This window comes from Mizuhopecten yessoensis, unplaced genomic scaffold (genome assembly GCF_002113885.1).
Source record: "Mizuhopecten yessoensis strain PY_sf001 unplaced genomic scaffold, ASM211388v2 scaffold2091, whole genome shotgun sequence".
Taxonomy (NCBI): Eukaryota; Metazoa; Mollusca; class Bivalvia; order Pectinida; family Pectinidae; genus Mizuhopecten; species Mizuhopecten yessoensis.
The window spans coordinates 1,247,612-1,253,611 of record NW_018404373.1 but is presented as its reverse complement, the minus strand read 5'-3'; positions in this window follow the sequence as shown (position 1 = coordinate 1,253,611).

Below are 6,000 nucleotides of genomic sequence, written 5' to 3'. Positions count from 1 at the left end.
TTACTAATGGTCAGTTGTATCAAACTTCATTACTAATGGTCAGTTGTATCAAACTTCATTACTAATGGTCAGTTGTATCTAGCTTCATTATTAATGGTCAGTTGTATCAAACTTTATTACTAATGGTCAGTTGTATCAAACTTCATTACTAATGGTCAGTTGTATCTAACTTCATTACTAATGGTCAGTTGCATCAAACTTCACTATTAAACTCAGTTGTATCAAACTTCATTTTTAATGGTCAGTTGTATCAAACTTCATTACTAATGATCATTTGTATCAAACTTCATTATTAATGGTCAGTTGTATCTAGCTTCATTATTAATGGTCGGGATTCAGTTTTGAGACTGAATAAAACCAGTCAATAAAACTTGACGAACACTTTGTCTCGAGCTGAGCAATAACACTGAGACTATTTCCGATAAATCGGCCGAATTCATTCCCCTGACCATTGCGGTCAATAATCAAGAGTTGCTCTGACGTATACATAGAGCAATAATGCTTTCCCCGAGGTCCTCGTTCGTGATTTTGTGTGATAAAAGTAGCCAAACGTTACCAAAACAGGCACAAACGCCAAAGTTAATTAATTATCTAATCATTTATAAAGGGATACAATTCTTATTAACTGTTCCCAGTTATATGATAGTCACGAACAGTTGCCATTGTCAGTTCACAAATGTATGTGTAGTTTACAACTATACCTGCCGGTACAGACATACTGCAAACTTATATAGTGACTTTAGTCAGAGAATAGAACAGGTTTTCTGTTACTGAATGAACGTCACTATTTGTATATGTACATTTTGTCGTCATGCGTTTTTACAAGTACAATGAGTACTTTCGAATCCGTTGAAAACGACATCTGAAATATTTTTTTGTAATATAATTGCGATGTCAATAACTCTCGTGTCATGCAGTATGACGATTTCTCAAATGCAATTACAGTATGTCGATAACTCCAATGTCATACAGTATGTCGATTACTCCAATGTCATACAGTATGTCGATCACTCCAATGTCATACAGTATGTCAATAATTCCAATGTCATACATCATGTCAATAACTCGAATGTCATACCGTATGTCGATCACGCCAATGTCATACAGTATGTCGATATCTCCAATGTCACACAGTATGTCGATAACTCCAATGTCATAAAGTATGTCGATAACTCCAATGTCATAAAGTATGTCGATCACTCCCATGTCATACAGCATGCCGATAACTCCTGTGTCATAAAGTATGTCAATAACTCCTGTGTCATACCGTATGTCGATAACTCCTGTGTCATACAGTATGTCGATCACTCCAATGTCATACAGTATGTCGATAACTCCAATGTCATAAAGTATGTCGATAACTCCAATGCCATACAGTATGTCGATATCTCCAATGTCATACAGTATGTCAATAAATCCTATGTCATACAGTATGTCGATAACTCCAATGTCATAAAGTATGTCGATAACTCCTATATCATACAGTATGTCGACAACTCCAATATCATACAGTATGTCAGATAACTCCAATGTCATAAAGTATGTCGATAACTCCTATATCATACAGTATGTCGACAACTCCAATATCATACAGTATGTCAGATAACTCCAATGTCATAAAGTATGTCGATAACTCCTATGTCATACAGTATGTCGACAACTCCAATGTCATACAGCATGTCGATAACTCCAATGCCATACAGTATGTCAATAACTCCTATGTCATACAGTATGTCGATAACTCCAATGTCATAAAGTATGTCGATAACTCCTGTGTCATACAGTATGTCGATCACTCCAATGTCATACAGTATATGCCATACAGTATGTCGATCACTCCAATGCCATACAGTATGTCGATAACTCCAATGTCATACATCATGTCGATAACTCCAATGTCATACAGTATATGCATATCTCCAATGTCATACAGTATGTCGATCACTCCAATGTCATACAGTATATGCCATACAGTATGTCGATCACTCCAATGCCATACAGTATGTCGATCACTCCAATGTCATACGGTATGTCAATAACTCTAATGCCATACAGTATGTCGATCACTCCAATGTCATACAGTATGTCGATCACTCCAATGTCATAAAGTATGTCGATAACTTCAATGTCAGACAGTATGTCAATAACTCCAATGTCATACAGTATGTCGATAACTCCTGTGTCATACAGTATGTCGATAACTCCTGTGTCATACAGTATGTCAATAATTCCAATGTCATACAGTATGTCGATATCTCCAATGTCATACAGTATGTCGATCACTCCAATGTCATAAAGTATGTCGATCACTCAAATGTCATACATTATGTCGATAACTCCAATGTCATACCGTATGTCAATAACTCCAATGTCATACAGAATGTCAATCACTCAATGTCATACAGTATGTCGATACCTCCAATGTCATACAGTATGTCGATCACTTCAATGTCATACAGTATGTCGATAACTCCAATGGCATACAGTATGTCGATCACTCAATGTCATACAGTATGTCAATAACTCCAATGTCATACAGTATGTCAATAACTCGAATGTCATACATTTTGTCGATCACTCAATGTCATACAGTATGTCAATATCTCCAATGTCATACAGTATGTCAATAACTCCAATGTCATAAAGTATGTCGATCACTCCAATGTCATACCGTATGTCGATAACTCCTATGTCATACAGTATGTCGATAACTCCAATGTCATACAGTCTGTCGATCACTCCAATGTCATACCGTATGTCGATCACTCCAATGTCATACCGTATGTCGATAACTCCTGTGTCATAAAGTATGTCGATCACTCCAATGTCATACAGTATGTCGATAACCCCAATGTCATAAAGTATGTCGATCACTCCAATGTCATACAGTATGTCGATAACCCCAATGTCATAAAGTATGTCGATCACTCCAATGTCATACCGTATGTCGATAACTCCTGTGTCATACAGTATGTCGATCACTCCAATGTCATACAGTATGTCGATCACTCCTATGTCAAACAGTATGTCGATCACTCCAATGTCATAAAGTATGTCGATCACTCCAATGTCATACCGTATGTCGATAACTCCAATGTCATACAGTATGTCGATAACTCCTGTGTCATACAGTATGTCGATAACTCCAATGTCATAAAGTATGTCGATCACTCCAATGTCATACCGTATGTCGATCACTCCAATGTCATACCGTATGTCGATAACTCCTATGTCAAACAGTATGTCGACAACTCCAATGTCATACAGCATGTCGATAACTCCTGTGTCATAAAGTATGTCGATAACTCCTGTGTCATACCGTATGTCGATAACTCCTGTGTCATACAGTATGTCGATAACTCCAATGTCATACAGCATGTCGATAACTCCTATGTCATAAAGTATGTCGATCACTCCAATGTCGTACCGTATGTCGATCACTCCAATGTCATACCGTATGTCAATAACTCCAATGTCATACAGAATGTCAATCGCTCAATGTCATACAGTATGTCGATACCTCCAATGTCATAAAGTATGTCGATCACTCCAATTTGATACCGTATGTCGATCACTCCAATGTCATACAGTGTGTCAATAACTCCAATGCCATACAGTATGTCGATCGCTCCAATGTCATACAGCATGTCGATAACTCCTATGTCATAAAGTATGTCGATCACTCCAATGTCCTACCGTATGTCGATAACTCCAATGTCATACAGTATGTCGATAACTCGAATGTCATAAAGTATGTCGATAACTCCAATGTCATAAAGTATGTCGATCACACCAATGTCATACCGTATGTCGATCACTCCAATCACATACCGTATGTCGATACCTCCTATGTCAAACAGTATGTCGACAACTCCAATGTCACAATGTCATACAGTATGTCGATCACTCCAATGCCATACAGTATGTCGATCACTCCAATGTCATTCAGTATGTCGATAACTCCAATGTCATAAAGTATGTCGATCCCTCCAATGTCATACCGTATGTCGATAACTCCTATGTCAAACAGTATGTCGACAACTCCAATGTCACAATGTCATACAGTATGTCGATCACTCCAATGCCATACAGTATGTCGATCACTCCAATGTCATGCAGTATGTCAATAACTCCAATGTCATACCGTATGTCGATCACGCCAATGCCATACAGTATGTCGATCACTCCAATGTCATAAAGTATGTCGATAACTCCTCCAATGTCATACAGTATGTCGATCACTCCAATGCCATACAGTATGTCGATAACTCCAATGTCATAAAGTATGTCGATAACTCCAATGCCATACAGTATGTCGATATCTCCTATGTCATACAGTATGTCAAATGTCGATCACTCCAATGTCATAAAGTATGTCGATCACTCCAATCTCATACAGTATGTCGATCACTCCAATGTCATACAGTATGTCGATAACTCTGATCCTGTGTCATACAATAAGAATAACATAACTCCTGTTACGTACATTGAGTTTGTCATTAACTTTCAATTTACTGTTCTTTACGTCCAACAGAGAAAAACATATATATATATATAGATGTCGCTAATTTGCTAATTCCTTGAAATGCGGAACAGTTTAGACCGTACCTAATTAATTTCTTAGTAAAAATCGTTTTGATTTCAAAGCAGATGAATTATGCTGGTCATATGAGTAATAAACTTACGGCGCTATGATAATTTATCTTGCGGCTGAAAGTTGTCGAGCGGGATGATTTAGAGGTGATACATGATCATTTTTTCTTTTAACATATTTTGATACTTTCTTGCAAACTTGAATATTATATAATAATATTATACTATACGTGTGCATAATCTGAAGTCCAGCCATACAGGACTTGCAATGTAGACACGTGTTAACACTTTGGTTCAGTTTCGTCTGTTTTGTCCTCTTTCGTCAGTTTCTTTGCGATCGTCTAGTGCCACATAGATGTAATTGTCACACGACATGACTGCTTATTATAATATTCGGTTATTTGTTTTTAAACGCTAGTAGTTGTCAACAATATGTAAATAGGCTAAAAATTTATTTAATAATTTGTGTATGTGGTGTCAATTTTCTGTAATGTATATATCTTGCGGTTAAAAGAAATCGTAATGTCATGTGCGGTTTAGAGTAATGCATTCAGTGGTGATAACTTTATCATAAACATGCAGAATTATACTACACAGAGATTTCACGTATCTCATTCTGTGCTGTGTTATAATATCAATACATTGTGATGTAAAGAGTGACATACAGAAATTTTTGAAGTTCCAAATTCCGTGTGGCCGGGAGAATAATGCTCCACTAAATGAACTACTACATGTATTACTATCTGCATCAAACACAGCTTTATTTACAGCAGGAAGGAAGAAGTTTTGATTGGTACTGTAACTTCCCTGTTGTTGCGCCCAATACCAAAGATCTGTATTGAACAGCAATGTCCGGGTGGTGTGGGGTTTCATGCTCCAAAACTTCCGTTAATGCATCGAGCTTCCCTACGCAGTGATCATGTATCCCCTGAAAATGTATACAGTTCATCGGTCACTCAGATTGTGGATGATATGTTTTCCAACAACGTTGTAATCGAAACTTTTATATATTCTAATGAAATATTCAGGTAAATAAAAAAAAATCTGAATAAGATGGTATATAATAACATATATATTTGATCCTTATTCAGATTATATATAGCGCTGATGTAGCGAAATCCGCGACTTTTCGTATGTGCGTCAACATCTGACGTTACGTCTGTAATTAATTGAATACATGTATTTACATTTTTCGAATCATTTTATGGATGAAAACTCGATTTATGTACATACCGCATGTCACGTATCTATCGTTTATCTATTAGGTACGTAAAGTGTCGTTTATCGCAATCCATCGTCGGGACACGGTACCACTCATACTATAGAAAGTGATGCTCAAAATCAATACATGGAGACAGCTCCAGGTTTCCAATGACTATTATGTTTACGTCACCCATATTTATACAA